This window comes from Pseudophryne corroboree, chromosome 9, assembly GCF_028390025.1.
Source record: "Pseudophryne corroboree isolate aPseCor3 chromosome 9, aPseCor3.hap2, whole genome shotgun sequence".
Classification (NCBI taxonomy): Eukaryota; Metazoa; Chordata; class Amphibia; order Anura; family Myobatrachidae; genus Pseudophryne; species Pseudophryne corroboree.
Window position 1 is genome coordinate 160,826,057 of NC_086452.1, and position 21,832 is coordinate 160,847,888.

Sequence of the window (21,832 nt, forward strand, 5' to 3'; positions counted from 1 at the left end):
TGCACATTCTAGTATACTACTCAGACCGGCGATTGTGTCGGCATGGGTTTATAGCGCTGTGGCAGCGTGGACAGGTACCTTATCAGCAGAGATTGAGACCCTAGTATGCATATATATTGTGACAAGAACACTGGGATAGTGTTTGAGGGCAGGTATATTTGTCCCAGGTTCTTGTCTTACATGTTTTAGAAAATGTTAACTTCTAGGAAAAATGCTTTTTGTTTTGTCTGAACCTTTTCAGTTTGCTGTAAAAGCTGGGAAAAGGCTCTGAGAGAGAGATAAGGCGAGTTCTAGACATTGGGCCCAGTTCGGGTCTTTGGCCTCACAGAGGGCTAATCAGGGTTTCAGCTGTGTAAGAGTGATATAGTGCTTCTAACCTGATTAGTATGGGCAGACTGCCTGGGAAGGCTGCAGGATCTGTGTGTGAGAGACACGCTTTCTGATGCAAGTAAGCTATACAGTATGTACTGAAGAACTCTGTGTTTTGTTTAGTGACAGTTAGGAACATCTTATGTTTAGTTAGTGCCGGACAGGCAAGGTATTTTTATTTTGGGGTTTGTTTTATTTTCTGTTTCAATAAAACTGGCCGGGGTCAGTTGTACCAGAAACTGGACTTGTGTTGTTCCTCAGCTGCTGCAGGCTGCCATATTCCCCAGGAAAAGGCACCTTGCACCCCTACAGTGTTACAACTTGGTGGAGTATGCGAGCAGGCCGTTCTGCGCATAAGTGAAAGCAGCAGCTTTGTGAGGCCTGCAGAAAACGGTGGTTTATGCAGATACAGCCCAGTGTGAAGTTACTGAGACTCACCCCTGAGGGTTTGATATATGTCCTGGGTGAAAGCAGCTGCAAAGCCGCCTGAAAAATCTGTCGACATGGAGGATCTGCTTAAAGCCTTGCTGCAAGCTACAGCGGCTCAGCAGGAGGCCAACCGACAGCAGCAGGTGGCAATGGAGGAAAATTGGAGACTACAGCAGGTGGCAATGGAGGAAAATAAGAGACAACAGCAGGCAGTTGTTGATGAACTTTACAGGCAACAGCGTCAGGATAGAGAGGCCTTAACAGAAGTGGTGCAGAGACTTGCAGCTCGGGTTGGAGATGTGGCCGTCAGTGCTCCAACCAGCTCTAGTTCTATACGAGCCAGTCACTTCCTGCAGAAAATGACAGAGGCTGATGATGTGGAGGCCTATCTGACCACGTTTGAAAGGACTGCCGAGCGTGAGAACTGGCCGAAAGCACAGTGGGCCAGTCTGCTGGCACCTTTCCTGTCAGGTGAGCCCCAAAAAGCTTACTTTGATTTAAGCCCTGCTGAGGCTCGGGACTATGATAAACTAAAGACTGAGATCCTGACCCGCCTGGGAGTCACGCTGTCAGTACGAGCACAACGGGTGCACCGTTGGCTGTACGCCATGGAGAAGCCTCCGCGCTCCCAGATGCACGACCTTATTCAGCTAACAAAAAAATGGCTGCAGCCAGAGACATTAACTGGTCCCCAGATGGTGGAAAGAGTCGTCATGGACCGCTACTTGAGATCTTTGCCCATGGTCCTGCGCAAGTGGGTGAGCCATGGAAACCCGGGTACTGCTGACCAATTAGTGGACATGGTAGAGAGGTATTTGGCAGCAGAGGAACTACTGATGACCACCCAGCAACCCATAGGTCCTCGACAGCGCCCTTCAGTAAAGACTGGTAAGACTGTTCCGTGGGAAAACGTTGCTGGGCGGTTAAGAGAACGCAAGGCTGGAGAGACTGTAAACACTGGCCCTGGAAACAGGCCAATGGGGCTAGAACGGTCTATGCTGCCCAAATGGGTTGATAATCGTGTGGTTAAATGTTTTAGGTGTGGTATGCCAGGTCATGTTATTGCCAATTGCCCAGTCACGCAAGAACCCATGCAATGTGATGCTGCCTTTGAATGTCGCAGAATGTCTTTCTTTGCTAGGTTAGCTTGTACTGTGGTACCTTCACCTGAGCTGGAAAAACAAATGTGTGATGTGTTCTTAGAAGGTAACCGGGTAGAGGCCTTGCTAGATTCAGGAAGTTTAATTACCCTCGTGAAAGCTGGGTTAGTGAACCCCTTAAAGGTCCAGCAAATACCTATTGGGGTAACTTGCATACATGGGGATACCCAACATTATGCCACTGCTGAGGTGAATATAGAAACTTGTTGTGGGTCAGCAATGGTTAAAGTGGGACTGGTCCCTACCTTGGTGCATGAGGCCATAATAGGGAGGGATTTTCCTCATTTTTGGAAACTGTGGGAATCACGGTTATCAACAGATGTGAGAAGTAAAAAGCCAGTTGATAATACCGGTGATTTTATGGATGTACGTGGGTCTTCGGAACTTTCTGGCCCTTTGCCTTTTGCTAGTTTGGCTGGGGAAGTGACAGATGGGGAGTCCAGTGAGGACCCTCTTGCCGGGAACAGAGACATAGTAGTTAGAACTGAAAGCGTGCCTGACCTGGAGGTAAAGAAGGATCTGTTTGCGTCTGAACAGTTAAAGGATCCTACCTTAATAAAGGCTAGAGAGAATGTTAAGATTGTTAATGGGGAACCTGTGGTACCAGGTGACAGGGTTACGTATCCCCACATGGCCATCTGTAATGAGCTTTTGTACCACATTGTCAAAAGGGGTGAGGATGTGGTGGAACAGCTGGTAGTTCCCCAGCCTTATCGGAGAACGGTACTAGATTTAGCTCATAGTCACGTTACCGCAGGACATTTAGGGGCAGAAGAAACCACTGAAAGAGTTTTACAAAGGTTCTTTTGGCCAGGGGTTTATAAAGAAGTGTCTGAATATTGTTCTTCCTGTCCTGAATGCCAGTATCATGCCCCTAGACCCCATTTCAGGAGCCCACTAGTTCCCATGCCTATTATAGAGGTCCCGTTTGACAGAATAGCCATGGATCTCGTGGGGCCCTTGTTAAAGTCTGCTCGGGGCCATCAGTATATCCTGGTAATTATGGACTATGCCACTCGATATCCTGAGGCTGTCCCTTTACGCACTATCACAACCAAGGCGATAGCTAGGGAGCTGGTGCAGGTATTTAGTAGAGTGGGAATACCAAAAGAAATTTTGACTGACCAAGGTACTCCATTTATGTCAAGGATCATGAAAGAATTGTGCAAGTTATTTAAGGTCACTCACCTCAGGACGTCCATCTACCATCCCCAAACTGACGGGTTGGTGGAAAGGTTTAATAAAACATTAAAAAGTATGTTAAAAAAGGTTGTTGAGAGAGATGGGAAAAACTGGGATTGTTTGTTGCCCTACTTGTTAATGGCCATCAGAGAAGTCCCTCAGTCCTCTACGGGGTTTTCTCCATTTGATTTGTTGTATGGTAGACACCCCAGAGGGCTGTTGGATATTGCCAAAGAGACGTGGGAAGGACAGCCCACTCCTTATAGAAGCGTTATTGAGCATGTAACACAAATGCAGGATAGGATTGCAGCCGTGGTACCTGTTGTCAGAGAGCACATGGAACAGGCCCAAAGTGCTCAACAGAGGGTCTATAACCGGAGTGCCAAGATACGGGAATTTGCTCCTGGAGATAGAGTTCTTGTTTTGGTACCCACTGTGGAAAGCAAATTCCTAGCTAAATGGCAGGGTCCATTTGAGATTAGGGAAAAAGTGAATGAGGTTAATTACAAAGTATACCAGCCGGGAAAGAGAAAACCCGAACAGATCTACCATGTTAACTTAATCAAACCCTGGAAAGATAGGTTGTCTCTGTCAGCGGAGCCTTGCCCTTCGGTGTCTTCACCCCGGTTGCTTCCCGCAGTGAAGGTGTCAGAGACATTATCAGCTGATCAGAACAATCAGGTTAAAGAATTTCTCATCCAAAATAGGGAGGTATTTTCAGAGCTGCCTGGCCGAACGACCATAATAAAACATGACATTGTCACAGAACCAGGGGTCAGGGTTCATTTAAAGCCATATAGGATTCCTGAAGCTCAGCGAGAAGCTATTTCTAAGGAAGTTAAAACCATGTTAGAACTTGGAGTCATAGAGGAGTCTAACAGTGAGTGGTCCAGTCCCATAGTGCTCATCCCGAAGCCCGACGGTAGCATACGCTTCTGTAATGACTTTCGTAAGTTAAATGAGGTGTCCAAGTTTGACGCATACCCCATGCCCCGTGTGGATGAGCTTGTAGAAAGGCTGGGAACAGCCTGGTTTCTCACCACATTGGACCTGACCAAAGGTTACTGGCAAATACCTTTATCTGATAGCGCCAAAGAAAAAACAGCCTTTTCGGTTCCGGAGGGGCTGTACCAGTATAAGATGTTACCCTTTGGGTTGCATGGGGCTCCAGCAACCTTTCAACGGGCGATGGATAAAATTTTGAGGCCCCATAGAAAATATGCAGCTGCCTATTTGGATGATGTGGTAATTCACAGTACAGACTGGGGGTCCCATTTGGTTAAAGTACAAGCAGTACTGGACTCAATCAGAGAGGCAGGGTTAACTGCTAACCCAAAGAAGTGCTGCCTCGCAATGGAGGAGGTCAAATACTTGGGCTTCACCATAGGCAGAGGTCTGATTAGGCCCCAATTGAATAAAGTTGATGCTATTCAAAACTGGCCTCGTCCAGTGAATAAAAAACAGGTAAGGGCTTTTTTGGGAATTACTGGGTACTATAGACGGTTTATTCCTAATTTTGCGACCACAGCGGTGCCGTTGTCAGACCTTACCAAAGGGAAGCAGTCAAAGGTGGTGAAATGGAACCCTGATGCAGAAAAGGCGTTCCAAGCATTAAAAGTGGCTTTGTGTTCACAACCGGTGTTGATAACACCAGATTTTTCAAAAGAATTTGTGGTACAGACAGATGCCTCAGAGGTAGGGATAGGTGCTGTGCTGTCCCAAACCAGAGATGGGGACGAACACCCTATCATTTATTTGAGTAGGAAACTCAATGAGCATGAAAAAAGGTATGCCATTGTGGAAAAGGAGGCTTTGGCCATTAAGTGGGCACTAGATACCTTGAGATATTACCTCTTGGGTAGACAATTCAGACTAGTGACAGACCATGCCCCTTTAAAATGGATGTATGTAAATAGAGGCAAGAATGCTCGTGTAACTAGATGGTTTCTAGCGTTGCAGGACTTTAAGTTTACTGTCGAACATAGACCGGGAACACAATTGGCCAACGCAGATGCATTGTCTCGCATCTTCTGTTTGGGGGCTACAAGTGTTCCGGCCCCTAGGTCGAAACAGGGGAGGGGGATATGTGACAAGAACACTGGGATAGTGTTTGAGGGCAGGTATATTTGTCCCAGGTTCTTGTCTTACATGTTTTAGAAAATGTTAACTTCTAGGAAAAATGCTTTTTGTTTTGTCTGAACCTTTTCAGTTTGCTGTAAAAGCTGGGAAAAGGCTCTGAGAGAGAGATAAGGCGAGTTCTAGACATTAGGCCCAGTTCGGGTCTTTGGCCTCACAGAGGGCTAATCAGCGTTTCAGCTGTGTAAGAGTGATATAGTGCTTCTAACCTGATTAGTATGGGCAGACTGCCTGGGAAGGCTGCAGGATCTGTGTGTGAGAGACACGCTTTCTGATGCAAGTAAGCTATACAGTATGTACTGAAGAACTCTGTGTTTTGTTTAGTGACAGTTAGGAACATCTTATGTTTAGTTAGTGCCGGACAGGCAAGGTATTTTTATTTTGGGGTTTGTTTTATTTTCTGTTTCAATAAAACTGGCCGGGGTCAGTTGTACCAGAAACTGGACTTGTGTTGTTCCTCAGCTGCTGCAGGCTGCCATATTCCCCAGGAAAAGGCACCTTGCACCCCTACAGTGTTACAATATATATATATATATATATATATATATATATAGAAATATATATATATTAAAGATGCTGTCTTAAGTGATAGGTATATATATATATATATATATATATATATTAAACATGCCCAAAGAGACATGAGTATACTGGGTCCTAGAGTCAAAGCTATGTCGATTTCTGCTTGACGTGTCCTGTAGAATATGCAATGGACAGATGATGCCGACTTAAGAGGCATGTGGAAGGCTGAGGATTGTGTGGAGAAGTGTTCTCGGACCTGGTCTCCACAGCTATAGCTGGTAATTCTGATATTTTGCCTTATATTCCTGCACAGCCTAGGAAAGCACGACATTATCAAATGCAGCTTTTCGAATAAAGAAACAAGAAAGTCCGAGGTGCGTCCTTTCTTGCCAGAGGCGGGGGCAGAGGAAAGAAGCTGCACAACACAGCTAGTTCCTAGGAACAGAAGTCCTCCCCGGCCTCTACAAAAATCCACTGCATGTCGCTGGGGCTCCACAGGCTGAGCTAGACCCGGTGGGGGCACGCCTTCGTAAGTTCAGCCACAAGTGGGTTCACTCCCTGTTAGATCCCTGGGCAATAGATATTGTGTCTCAGGGATACAAGCTGGACTTTGAGAAGATGCCCCCTCACCGACGGCCCTGCCGGCTTCCCCCCACGAGAGGGAAACAGTGTTAACTGCAATTCATAAATTGTATCTTCAACAGGTGGTGGTCAAGGTTCCCCTCCTTCAACAAGGAGGGGGTTATTATTCGACCATGTTGTAGTCCCGAAACCAGACGGTTCGGTCGGACCCATATTGAATTTAAAATCCCTGAATATATACCTGAAAGGGTTCAAGTTCAAGTTGGAATCGCTAAGAGCGGTGATTGCAAGCCTGGAAGGGGGAGATTTTATGGTGACTCGGGACATAAAGGATGCATTCCTTCATGTCCCCATTTATCCACCTCATCAGGCGTACCTCAGAATTGCGGTACGGGATGGTCATTACCAATTTCAAACGTTGCCGTTTGGTCTCTCCACGGCCTTGAGAATATTCACCAAGGTAATGGCGGAAATGATGGTGCTCCTGCGGAAGCAAGGTGTCACTATTATCACGTACTTGGACGATCTCCTCATAAAAGCGAGATCAAGAGAGCAGTTGCTGAACAGCGTATCGCTTTCTCCGGAAGTGAAACGGCAACACGGCTGGATTCTATATATTCCAAAGTCGCAGTTGGTTCTTACAGCTCATCTGCCTCTCCTAGGCATGATCCTAGACACAGACCAGAAAAAGGTTTATCTCCCGATAGAGAGAGCTCAGGAGCTCGTGACACTGGTCAGGAATCTATTAAAACTAAAACAGGTGTCAGTGCATCACTGCACTCGAGTCCTGGGAAGGAGGGTGGCATCATACGAAGCCATTCCCTTCGGCAGGTTCCATACCTTCCAATGGGACTTACAGGACAAGTGGTCCGGATCACATCTTCGGATGCATCGGTTAATCACCCTATCCCCAGAGCAAGGGTGTCTCTCCTGTGGTGACTGCAGAGTGCTCACCTTCTCGAAGGTCGCAGATTCGGCATTTAGGACTGGGTCCTGGTGACCACGGATGCAAGCCTCCGAGGGTGGGGGGCAGTCACACAGGGAAGAAATTTCCAAGGGCTGTGGTCAAGGCAGGAGACTTGCCTTCACATCAATATCCTGGAACTAAGGGCCATATACAACGCCCTAAGTCAAGCGGAGACCCTGCTTCGCGACCAACCGGTTCTGATCCAGTCAGACAATATCACCGCAGTGGCTCATGTAAACCCCCAAGGCGGCACAAGGAGCAGGGTGGCGATGGTAGAAGCCACCAGAATTCTTCGCTGGGCGGAGAATCACGTAAGCACACTGTCAGCAGTGTTCATTTCGGGAGTGGACAACCGGGAAGCAGACTTCCTCAGCAGGCACGACCTCCACCCTGGAGAGTGGGGACTTCACCAAGAAGTCTTCACGCAGATTGCAAATCGACGGGAACTGCCACAGGTGGACACGATGGCGTCCCGCCTCGACAAAAAGCTAAAATGGTATTGCGCCAGGTCAAGGGACCCTCAGGCGATAGCTGTGGACGCACTAGTAACATCGTGGGTGTTCCAGTCGGTCTATGTGTTTCCTCCTCTTCCTCTCATACCAAAGGTGCTGAGAATTGTAAGAAAAAGAGGAGTGAGAACAATACTCATTGTCCGGATTGGCCATGAAGGACTTGGTACCCGGAACTGCAAGAAATGCTCACAGAGGACCCATGGCCTCTGCTTCTCAGACAGGACCTGTTGCAACAAGGGCCCTGTCTGTTCCAAGACTTACCGCGGCTGCGTTTGACGGCATGGCGGTTGAACGCCGGATCCTAGCGGAAAAAGGCATTCCGGATGAAGTTATTCCTACGCTGATAAAGGCTAGGAAGGACGTGACAGCAAAGCATTATCACCGTATATGGCGAAAATATGTTGCTTGGTGTGAGGCCAGGAAGGCCCTACAGAAGAATTCCAGCTGGGTCGATTCCTGCACTTCCTACAGTCAGGAGTGACTATGGGCCTAAAATTAGGGTCCATAAAGGTCCAGATTTCGGCCCTATCCATTTTCTTTCAAAAAGAACTGGCTTCACTGCCTGAGGTTCAGACGTTTGTTAAGGGAGTGCTGCATATTCAGCCCCCTTTTATGCCACCAGTGGCACCTTGGGATCTTAACGTGGTGTTGGGTTTCCTGAAATCCCACTGGTTTGAGCCACTTAAGACTGTGGAGCTAAAGTATCTCACGTGGAAAGTGGTCATGCTGTTGGCCTTAGCTTCGGCTAGGCGTGTGTCAAAATTGGCGGCTTTGTCATGTAAAAGCCCCTATCTGGTTTTCCAGATGGACAGGGCAGAATTACGGACTCGTCCGCAATTTCTGCCAAAGGTGGTGTTATCTTTTCATTTGAACCAACCTATTGTGGTGCCTGCGGCTACTTGTGACTTGGAGGATTCCAAGTTGCTTGACGTAGTCCGGGCTTTGAAGATTTATGTAACCAGAACGGCTAGAGTCAGGAAGACTGACTCGCTGTTTATCCTGTATGCATCCAACAAACTGGGTGCTCCTGCTTCAAAGCAAACTATTGCTCGCTGGATCTGTAACACGATTCAGCAGGCTCATTCTGTGGCTGGATTGCCGCATCCAAAATCAGTGAAAGCCCATTCCACAAGGAAGGTGGGCTCTTCTTGGGCGGCTGCCCGAGGGGTCTCGGCATTACAGCTTTGCCGAGCTGCTACTTGGTCGGGTTCAAACACTTTTGCAAGAGTCTACAAGTTTGATACCCTGGCTGAGGAGGACCTTGTGTTTGCCCATTCGGTGCTGCAGAGTCATCCGCACTCTCCCGCCCGTTTGGGAGCTTTGGTATAATCCCCATGGTCCTTACGGAGTCCCCAGAATCCACTAGGACGTTAGAGAAAATAAGATTTTACTCACCGGTAAATCTATTTCTCGTAGTCCGTAGTGGATGCTGGGCGCCCGTCCCAAGTGCGGACTTTCTGCAATACGTGTATATAGTTATTGCTTAATAAAGGGTTATGTTTTGTTGGCATCCATTGGTTGATGCTCTGTTGTTTGTTCATACTGTTAACTGGGTAAGTTTATCACAAGTTATACGGTGTGATTGGTGTGGCTGGTATGAGTCTTACCCTGGATTCCAAAATCCTTTCCTTGTAATGTCAGCTCTTCCGGGCACAGTTTCCTTAACTGAGGTCTGGAGGAGGGGCATAGAGGGAGGAGCCAGTGCACACCAGTAGTACTAAATCTTTCTTAGAGTGCCCAGTCTCCTGCGGAGCCCGTCTATTCCCCATGGTCCTTACGGAGTCCCCAGCATCCACTACGGACTACGAGAAATAGATTTACCGGTGAGTAAAATCTTATTATTGTGATTACACATAAATGCCCTTATTTGCAAATAGTAACATGCATATTGTGTGAACATCCGATGTATAGGGAAATTAGACACAAGATGAAATAAATTATGGTATTGCCGCTTGATGAATATACACAATAATTGCACACAACCAAGGGCTTGAAAGCATAAAACATTTTCTACAGACAGACGGTACTCTGGATCCAGAACAAACTGATTTTATTGTCACAGCCACCGAATTCATACTGAACCATAACTATGTGTGGTTCAACGACACCTACTACCTGCAGATGACCGGGACCGCTATGGGATCGAGGGTGCGCCAAGTTATGCCAACCTATTCATGGGCAAATGGGAGAAACAGAACATATGGAGAGGGCATGACTTTGGCGCCAGCCTCGTCCTATGGCGGCGCTACATCGATGACATAATTTTCATCTGGAAAGGGACACAGGACTCCCTGAATTCATTCATCCAACACATGAATAACAATGACAGGAATCTCACATTCACAACTCACACTAGCAAGGAGAAGGTTGAATTTCTAGATTTGGAGATCTTCATTAAAGACAATTCATTACAGACAAAAACATTCAGGAAGGATGTGGATGTCAACAGTTACATCCTAGCAACCAGTGGACACCACAACACATGGCTTCAAAACATACCTAAGGGGCAATTCATGAGAATTAGGAGAAATTGCTCAGATGTGGGTGATTTCAAGACACAAGGGAAACAGCTGGGGGACCAATTCTTGGAAAAGAAATACGCCCCCCGAACTGGTAGACAAAGCATTTGCAGAAACATTACACTTAGACAGACAAACACTACTACAGGACAAAACTAAACCTTGAAAAGGTCAAATGGGAAGCTGTTTTTCTGCTGCAGACTGATTACACATATAATGTAATATTATGAATAAATCGCTGCGTATTTTGCACCAGGCACATAAGTGTCTCTGTTGTGTGTCTGTTACTATACTTTGCTTGTGTGACCTTTATATCCATACCACCTCTCCACCCAAGTGTAAAGATCTGTAAGCACAAAATGCTTACCACTTGCCATAGGGGCAGATGAACATACATCCAAAAGGGGAAAAGTCAATGTACGTTGATGTACTGGTGCAATTATTTCTCAGTATAAAAATATACCTTTAATATATATATATATATATATATATATATATTTGTATAATGTTCATATGTCATCTACTATTAATTAATTTATTTGAAAGCTAGTCCAATTACATATTTGTATTTTTCTGTTATATGGACAGATAAGAATTTTGGTGAACATGCACAGTAGAAAAAAACAAGCACAAATTGCGTTTATAGCCAATGATACAGGAGCGCCTTAGATTCCAAGTAAGAAAGAGCCAAGCACTGCTAACAGCTGTTACCAATTCGCCAGCAGATAACAGGACCATTTGGGGATATAGGAGTCATAGCAAGGTGACAATGTGCCATGGGCCGTGCCTGCCCCCTGCATTGTGACATCATAATATCATGGAAAGAGGGCCGGACAGCCTCTAGGACCGGGAAGCTGAGCTCCTAGAGGTGCACAGAGCATCTCTCAGGCAGATCTGCAAGCTAAATACAGGCACCATAGGGCAATGGTGCTGCCCCCAAGTGGCAAACGCAGGATTTCTAGAGGGGGGTTTCCAAATGCAGTCCACAATCTCCCACTCTGCAGAACATTGGAGCAAGTGTGAGAGTCTGAGAGAGAGGTAGAAGTATCTAGTAACGACTCTGGTTATTAATGTAAACATTGGTCTTTTTATACAATGGATACTGTATGGAATACAGTATTTAACACAACAAAGATGGTCTATAGCAGGGGTGGCCAACCAGTCAGAGTCAAAGAGCCAAAAAATCTTGTTAGGTACGTCAAAGAGCCGAAGGCGAGCATGCAAAAATGGGGTGTGGCCTTGTGCTTACTAGGCACCGCCCATGGTATAAAATACATTGAAAAGGCCAAATCCACATAAAATCAATTTTTAAAGCCAGATTCAACATAAAATACATTGAAGAAGTCACTTCAGCATAAAATAATTAAAAAAGCCAGAACCACATAAAATATAATGAAAGACGATTCACATAGTACACTTCAGCTCTCCCATGTGTCATTTCAGCCAGCACCCTGCTGTCTCACTCCAGTCAGCTCCCCCACTTGTCACTCCTGCTAGCATGCTCCTATGTCACTTCATCCAGCTCTCCCATGTGTCACTCCTGCTAGAACCCTTGTGTGTCACTTCAGAGCCCCCCAACTCATGCCATTGTAGCAGCTCCTTATTACCCCTTTCACACCGCGCAAATATCCCGGTATCGACCCGGCATATTGCCGAGTCGACACGGGTTGTTGTGCGGTGTGAATGGGTCATGGTCGAATTCCTTGGTCACCTGACCCGGTAATTCAACCCAGGTTATAAGAAGGGTTATTCCTGGGTTGAATACAGGGTCAGTGGCAGCGTAAAAATGGGTTCCCGGGTCGATGCGACCCAGGACCTGTTTACTACTTAGGGAGAGGCTGCGCGGAGATGAGCTCATCTCCCAGCGCCGCCTCCATCCATGCTGCCCCCCCCTGTAGCTATGGCAACTGACCCAGCAAATTACGCGTTAAGGCACTGCTGTGGAATCCCAACCTTTGTCCAGTTTGATCCAGATAAGGACTCTTTTGCACACTTGGATTTCCAAGGGCTTTACCTGCAAACCACTCCTTTTCAGCACAACCAGCAAGATTATGGAAACCCCTTGAATATCTGCACAGACGAGCAATCATCACCATCTTTATATGGAACTGTGTGAGAGGTACTATTAAGGGTATTACCAGCTGACTGCACAAATAATTCTAAGGAGGAGGAAATCTGCACTTTACTAAGTCCGGGATCACTAAAATAATGGTTGGGTCCTTTCCAGCAATTTGAATCAATATCACCTCAGAGCCAATTCTTATTTTTGATTTTATCTTATTGTATTTTATATTTTAATTGTATGGTTAACTCCTAAATACCTTTATCTTCACGTTTTTAATTCATGTGATAATTATGTTTATTAAAATTTATAACTGATCCAGTGGTAATTGATTTATTGAATGATTGGCGATACAACTCCTAGCGCTGGTAACCCATTGCATATGACCCAGCAAATTGCCAGGTCAGGAAGCCACCTGTTAGGGTCCAATGCCGGATCCCACCCGGGAAGGTCCGTTTCTAATTCCCAGGTGGGATCCTGCATTGGCGATGTGAAAGGGGCTTAAGGATCCTCTGTTTGACGGTGGGTGTTTTATCTCTAGTATCTGGCTCCCTCAGTCCACAGCCCTCGTAGTGCTTCCGCGTGTCTTTCTGGAGTGTAGTGGTTACCAGAACTGTTGTGGTAATGTGACTTCAAGTGTCGGGAGCCACATTTAAAGAAAGAAAGAGCCACATGCGGCTCAAGAGCCACAGGTTGGCCACCGCTGGTCTATAGTATAGGCTGTAGCAAACATTTCAATAATAAATATATACACAAACATAATAGAACCAGTACTGCACTTCCAAGCACACATTCTTCCACCACATGGTAAGGCTCTTGTCTCTTCTTCCTGGTAGCTACTCTCTGGTCCAGTGCACCGATCTAGGAATCAGATCCACACGCACAGCAAACTTGGTAGAAGAAGCTTCATTATGTGGTGGCAGCTTTGTATTGTTGTCATAATTTGAGCCACTTGCCAAAAGGAGGGGGGGGGGGGATTCCGGGCAACCAGAACCCCCCTTGCATTTGCCTATGGCCCCCTCATCACTGTGATCATGGCGGGATCATTTGCGCACTTCAATCAATGGCCCTGAATGATATAGATTTATCATAATGTACACCTTTCCACAAATTAATTTTAAAACCATATCTACATTTCTGAAATTCCATTTGATGGTTGAAGCAATTTGTCATTCTGGAATGGCAAATGGCGTCCATCTATATCACAAGTTTTGCCTCGTTCCCCCCATAGAGGTATGCAAGACAATGTGCAATGGTGTAGAAACACACCACGCTGAACCAAATTCCAAGTCTGTGAAATATATATGTGTGTGTGTGTTTCATGAATCTTTTATGTACAAGATAACATATGTATTTCCTTTCCCTTTGTGTTGCATTTACTGTGCATACAGACTGGAAGTGAGTCGCTGTGTTCTGCTGGGTAGTTTCATTCAATGATTTACCTTATTATCTTAATGAGGACCCCCAGTGTAATCCCCAGTGTTTAACATTTTGTCCGTTTCCATGTGTGCTTTAAGTGGGGATGACATCATGCTTTCTGTAGCCATTGTTCCGTCATCTCATCCAAGCTGTATTGAAGCCAAGCACGAAATGAAGGAAGAATAAAAGAAAAATACATTATTGAGTACAGACATAAAACATACTGTTTCATCACACTTTACACATGATTGGTTAAAATGAAAAATAATTCTTCATTAAGCATTAATGTGTTTATTGTTGTAATGGAACAATTTATAAATGCAGTCTGAGTGTCTTTTGTACTTTTACATAAACAATGGAATTTCATTTGTGTTTTCTCTGACTTAAAACTCATATAGAATTTTAATGGATCCATTTAGACATGGTTATTTATTTATTTATTACCAGTTATTTATATAGCACACACATATTCCGCAGCGCTTTACAGAGAATATTTGGCCATTCACATCGGTCCCTGCCCCAGTGGAGCTTACAATCTATATTCCCTACCACATGTTCACGCGCACACATTCATACTAGGGTTAATTTTGTTGAGATCCAATTAACCTACCAGTATTTACAAACTCTGCACAGGTAGTGTCATGGTTGGAATTGAACCCATGACCTCAGTGCAGTGAGGCAGTAATGCTAACCATTACACCATCCGTACTGCCCAGGTTAATATGACCACTGGGAATATCTTAACTTTACACATTGTATTTAGGTCATTCATTTCATTTAAAGGTATGTATGTCACTTCCGAACAGCCCTCATTCCTGCCCTAGGACAACTGTCTTTTACTTGATCAAAGTGGATCCCTGCTGTATAAACAATGCACTCATGTCAATGTCAATTGTCCCTAATTTCCAGCAACTATTCCAAGAAATGAAATAATGTCCCTCTTTTTAGGTTGACCAGCTGCACATCTATTATGTGTGCATAATGCAATCTAATTTTCTGTTTTTCCTCTGTGTGATGCATTAATGGTTGAAAGACATTACGAAAACATTATACATTTATAATGCTACTATCAAACCTTGGAGTATATGTACTAAAGGTCGATTTTATTTTTGTTTGTTTGATGTTAGACCAATATTTTTTTTTTTTATAATCGCTTTTAATCGATGTTGGGCTTCCAAGGTTAAAACACACATTTACTAGCAGATGCTTTTTATATTAATTTTTAAATGTTAGTAAATGTGTGTTCTAACCCTGGAACCCCAACATCAATTAAAATCGATCTAACATCGAATAAAAACAAACAAAATCGACCTTTAGTAAATATACCCCCTTGTATGCATGTCATGGTATTGTAGTATTGTAATATCTGTATCTAGTGTGCCATACATAATGTATACCTGATGTACAGATCTTGCCCTTTCAAAATTACAATTATCAGTTTACTGGAGGTCTGGAAGACTCAAGCCACAGAGATGTATTGATAATGAGGAATGCAATACATGTAATGTCTGTGGCTACCAACTAAGCATGTTAAGCATGAATTAAAAATGTAGACAGGCATGAGATACTGTATACCATATTTTTACAAACAGTGTTAGGGGTCTATTTAAAAAGATATTTCCATTGGTAGTGAAAAATAACAAATCTTAATGGCATACTATCAATGCAATAAAATAGCAACATTCATGTTCACTCACCTCTTCAGTGTGATGAGTCGCAAAACAATCCATCTTTATAGTAGAGATGTGCGGCGGGCACTTTTCGTGTGTTGGTTCTAATTCCCCGCTCGGGTTTTGGTTTTGGGTTGGTTTTGCCAAAACCACCCTTTCGGGTTTTGGTTTTGGTTTTGGAGCTGGATGATTTTTGAAAAACCCCCCATAAAAAACGCTAAAATCACAGAATTTGGGGGTAATTTTGATCCTACGGTATTATTAACCTCAATAACATTAATTTCCACTCATTTCCAGTCTATTCTGAACACCTCACAATATTGTTTTTAGGCCTAAAAGTTGCCCTGAGGTCGCTGTATGACTAAGCTAAGCGACAAAAGTGTGCGGCACAAACACCTGGCCCATCTAGGAGTGGCATTGCAGTGGCAGACAGGATGGCAGATTTAAAAAAATAGGCCCCAAACAGCACATCATGCAAAGAAGAAAAAGAGGTGCAATGATGGATGACTAAGATAAGCGACACAAGTGTGCGGCACAAACATCTGGCCCATCTAGGAGTGGCACTGCAGTTGCAGACAGGATGGCACTTTAAAAAACTAGGCCCCAAACAGCACAACATGCAAAGAAGAAAAAGAGGTGCAATGAGGTAGCTAGATGACTAAGCTAAGCGACACCAGTGTGTAGCACAAACATGGGACGTGCTGGAATTTGCCCAGATGTAATACACGCACAATATTGGTGGCACTGGATAGTGTACCCCTAAACCAAACACACACACGGCAAAGCCTGTAAAATTAATTTGGATAATAATAACCCTTTTATTTGAAGCTATTATAATAATATGCAGCACAGGCGAGTGTACCCCTACACCACACAGGGGAAACCCTGTAAAAAAAAATTGGATAATAATATAAGTAATGTATATAACCCTTTTATTTGGAGTAAATAATATACAGCACAGGACATCACCACTGGACTTATGGCAGCACAGGACACCACCACTGGACTGAAGCAGGACAACACAGCACCACTGCAATGGACTGGACTTATACAGCAGCACTGGACATATGGCTTCAGAGGACACCACTGTGACTGGTCACTGGACTGACTGATTCACAGGACACTACCACTGGTCTGATGCAGGACAACACAGCAACACTGTAAGGGACTTATTATACAGCAGCACTGGACATATGGCTTCAGAGGACACCACTGTGACTGGTCACTGGACTGACTGATGGCCAGGACACTACCACCGGTCTGATGCAGGACAACACAGCAACACTGTAAGGGACTTATTATACAGCAGCACTGGACATATGGCAGCAGAGGACACCACCAATGTGACTGGTCACTAGACTGACTGATGCACAGGACACTACCACTGGTCTAATGCAGGACAACACATTGACACTGTAAGGGACTTATTATACAGCAGCACTGGACATATGGCAGCAGAGGACACCACTGTGACTGGTCACTGGAGGGACTGATGCACAGGACACTACCACTGGTCTGATGCAGGACAACACAGCAACACTGTAAGGGACTTATTATACAGCAGCACTGGACATATGGCAGCAGAGGACACCACCACTGTGACTGGTCACTGGACTGACTGATGCACAGGACACTACCACTGGTCTGATGCAGGACAACACAGCAACACTGTAAGGGACTTATTATACAGCAGCACTGGACATATGGCTTCAGAGGACACCACTGTGACTGGTCACTGGACTGACTGATGGCCAGGACACTACCACCGGTCTGATGCAGGACAACACAGCAACACTGTAAGGGACTTATTATAAAGCAGCACTGGACATATGGCAGCAGAGGACACCACTGTGACTGGTCACTGGTCTGATTGATGCACAGGACACTACCACTGGTCTGAGGCAGGACAACACAGCAATACTGTAAGGGACTTATTATACAGCAGCACTGGACATATGGCAGCAGAGGACACCGCCACTGTGACTGGTCACTGGACTGACTGATGCACAGGACACTACCACTGGTCTGATGCAGGACAACACAGCAACACTGTAAGGGACTTATTATTCAGCAGCACTGGACATATGGCAGCATAGGACACCACCACTGTGACTGGACTGATGCAGCACAATGCACCACCACTGAACTGATGCAGCACAACACAGCACCCTATACAGCAGCACTGGACATATGGCAGCAGAGGACACAACCACTGTGACTGGACAGATGCAGCACAAGACACGGACACTGAGGACACTGAAAGAACGGAGACACGTCATCTCTCTATACTCTCCAATGCCGGAGGGAAAATGGCGGTGATGCGCGGCTCCTTATATGGTATCCAAACCCCACGAGAATCCAACAGCGGGATGATGACATTTTGCCTTGTTCTGGTTTCTGAGTCAGGCAGAAAAACCCGAGCCTGACTCGGATCCGGGCTTGGAGCGTGAAGTCCTGTAGGGTTTGGTTCTCTGAGAACCGAACCCGCTCATCTCTACTTTATAGGAATGAGAATCGATGAAAAAAAACTATCATTCCTATTGATCGCTCTGACCCGATAGTAGAAAAAAATATTTGTCGATGGGGAAGTATTGATAGTTCCTCACCATCGTTTTGTTGTCTACATTTATGTCTAAATATTCTCTCTAGAAGGCAACAGTGTGGCTGTTGCCAGTGGCTGCTGAAGGTGACAGAGTGAGTGGCAGAACAAAGTCCTCATTAACTTGCAACCATTCTCCTTGGCTTCCTAACATCGATTAGCTAACCTGATTTTTCCTGATCTCAAAAATCAATGTTATATAAACATTGTTTGAGCTCCTTCTATAAAAAAATAAAAAAAATCAATAGAGGAAAGTTTTCAAGTATCGATTCTTCTCCTTAATTCCCCATCCCTACTTCCTGGGACTGGATTCTTGTATTCCAATTTAGTATTCAAATGTTTATGCATAATGGGAATGGGGAAGTGACAGGTGGGGACGTGGAGGAGATGGTGAATCTAGATGTTGGGAAAATGAGGTGGGGAAACAACAGGTCAGGAGGAGGAGGAGATTAGAAAATAACTGGTTAGGAGGAGGCAATGAGGAAGGGACAGGTTGTGAGAAGGAGATGGAGAAGTGAAAGGTCGGGAGGAGGAGGATATGGGAAAGTGACACATTGAGAGGATGAGATGGGAAAATGTCAGGATGGAAGGAGGAGATGGGGATGCAACAGGTCGGGAGGAGATGGGGAAGTTGTAGGTTGGGTGGAGGAGATGGGGAAGCCACAGGTCAGAAGGAGGAGGAGATACTGAAACAACAGGCCTGGAGGAGAAGGAGAGGGGGAAGCGACAGGTCAGATGGAGTAAGAGATAGGGAAGCAACAGGTCTGGAGGAGGAGAAAGGAAAGCAACAAGTTAGGAATAAGTGATGGGGAAGCAACAGATCTAAAGGAATAGATGGGGTAGCAATAGGTCAGGAGCAGGAGGAGATGGGGAAGCAACAGGCCAAGAGGAGAATGAGATTGGGAAACAAAAGGTTGGAAGGAGGAAGAGATGACAAATCGACAGGTCGGGAAGAGGAGGAGATGAGGAAGCTACAGTTTGGGGCAATTGTTAACTTGAATCACTTATATTAGCAAGTAAGGGGAAGGACCAAAATGTAAAGACAAGGAGCTTCACTGCTATTCTCCCCCAATGAGGCTGATTTCAGTTTTGTTTGCTTACCACAGATGGCATTAGAATTTTGCTATAAGATTTGGTAAGTGGAGCTGACCAAAGAAAAGCGGTTTGCTCACTTTCCCAATACTTGTGTACAGGGAAGAGAAAGTACACAGAGACCACAGAGGACATGGCAGCTACATGAATAGTGAGAATGTGTCAAAAAGTTTTCTTTATCATTGATAAATGGCTTTTCACAACTTTTAAAATAGACCTCTTAGTATATTGGTTGGGCAATTTAGGAAGCTTGTGGCTCTATACTATACTATACTATACTATACTATACTATACTATACTATACTTATACTATACTATACTCAGTGGTGGATTTCCCACTAGGCACATGCCTAGGGTCTCCACCTAGCTGGAGGCGGGGGGGAGGGGATTGCACATCAGGCTCCCTTACAGGAGAGACCTGCTAGGCTGCTGGTCAGATGAGGCCATATGATTCTTTTGCCGTTACAACTTATGTTTTTATTTTGCAACTGGTGGAGGGAGGACAACGGGCAGTAAATTGTGGTGCAAGAGGTGATGGAAGAGTAGGGTAGGGGCTGCCTTATCGGCTGGAGGCATCGGGACTGCCCCCGACATGAAGGGGGTAAAGAGGCAGTGACATAAGGGGGAGAGGGGCAACAAATAATGTTGTGCCTTGGGGCGGCCTGACCCCTAACTTCGCCCCTGCCTATACTATACTATACTGTACTGAAGCTCATTCTAAAGTGCAACTATGACACTATGACAGATGGAATGCCATGGACTGCATGCCATGGTTATCAGCAACTCTCTTTAATTCCTTTTGTAATATTTTGGTAGATTATGTCGACATAAATACCTTATCCATCTAATGATCAAGAGCATCAGATAATTGATATAAGATTTTAAGACTGTATCGAAATCTTTATCCAGGTTCTGAGTAATGACATTTCTATTTGAGACACTGGTCTAGGTTTTGAGATGAGAATGTAATAGCCCCTAGTATTTCCATGGTCAAAAAGTGAATACTTTAGATAACATAAATATGCAATAATCTACACCAGCGGTTCTCTGCCAGAGGTATGTATACCACTGGCATTATAATTAAGAAGGCTAGGGATTACCAAGATGTCAACCACAATCTACCACGGTGACATCTGGAGTTGCTTGCATTGGGGCGGCGGTACAACATCACTAACCAATGGAAGAGTCAGAGGTGGGAACAGAAGCTGAAGCATGAAGAGGAGCAAGCAGGCCAGGTACACTAGCTATAACATCAAACAGAAGATAAAAATGAGGATGAAGACAGCCAGGAGGGTTTGAGGCTGGAGACAGCAAATTCTGATCTCCAGAAGCCTGGTAATCTGTGGAGGGTCATAAGGATGTTTTAGGAGATGGTTAGGTGCAATGAATGTCAAAAATGTTTACATCTTTACAGATGTATACCTGCAAAAAAGTGGTTCTTGAAAGCTCCCCATAGTTGCTATATAGTACTTGCCAGAAAAATGGTTGTGAATCCCTTATGTACACCATATACAGTACTGTAGCTATTTTTTATATGATCTTCAGTCTTCTAACATGCCAACATACTTTATTTTATTTAAGCATATTTGAATATTCTTAATGTGTTTTAAATGAATAGCTAACAAATTTTATTCTGCCAAATACATGTCTCCAAGTCTTAATATTATGGTTTACTTATGAATGTATTAGTTATATGGTGTGTACATGGGGCAGATGATTGATGGTTTATGGTCGTCGCTATCCATTTCCTTTATTGATTTAAATATAAATAAATAAATAGCTGACCATTATTAATGCCAAATCAGTGTGTCCGAGTCTTAATTTTATTAAGGTTATTTTAGTGTTAAAATATTACTGCGTGGCTGGTGCAGGGGAAACTCTTCAGTTGATAAGAGGTTAAGTCCTATTAATATTTAAAATATATATATATATATATATATATATATAGTATATCCAATTGTCCGGCACTCCCTCCCGGATTGGAATTATTCTTGCTGCGGTGCCATCTTAAGCTCCATAGAGCTATTGTAGTATGTGCAAATAAGCGGCACTCACCAGGCTTCTTATAAAAAATAAAACGGTCCTTTATTAGATCCTACGTTTCGGGGATACCCCCGTCGTCAGGGACAGCATGAATATAAACACAGTGCCAAAAGACATACATTTATACCCACCCCCAAACGCAATCAAGCAGTCTTACCTATCCCACCTGGAGGACGCCAGCCTTCTGCATCGCGGGTCTTCCCGCCGGTCACACAACCTCGCACGGCCGAACGGAGCCCATGACGTCATTAGGCGGCGCCCTCCGGCGCAGACAGCACACTCTGCGTGGTTGCTATGCAACATACAAACAATCCATGATATTGCATTTGTTATTGCTGTTGCCACTGTTAACATGATTAATCGGATACACTGTATATTTATTAGAGATGAGCGGGTTCGGTTCCTCGGAATCCGAACCCGCCCGAACTTCAGGTTTTTTTACACGGGGCCGAGCGACTCGGATCTTCCCGCCTTGCTCGGTTAACCCGAGCGCGCCCGAACGTCATCATCCCGCTGTCGGATTCTCGCGAGGCTCGTATTCTATCGCGAGACTCGGATTCTATATAAGG

The 21,832-nt window shown here is 44.8% G+C and overlaps 1 long non-coding RNA gene across 3 annotated transcripts in view; it reads right to left on the reverse strand.

Moving 5' to 3' along the window:
* The window catches only part of LOC134957768 (uncharacterized), a 155,940-nt gene that overhangs the window by 7,679 nt on the left and 126,429 nt on the right, over window positions 1-21,832 (reverse strand). For 2 of the 3 annotated variants that reach the window (XR_010186739.1, XR_010186741.1), the window contains one exon: window positions 13,883-14,008. This is a non-coding gene — a long non-coding RNA (uncharacterized LOC134957768). Of the gene's footprint in view, window positions 1-13,851; window positions 14,009-21,832 lie in introns of those variants that run through there. The other variant, XR_010186740.1, reaches the window with a different exon arrangement.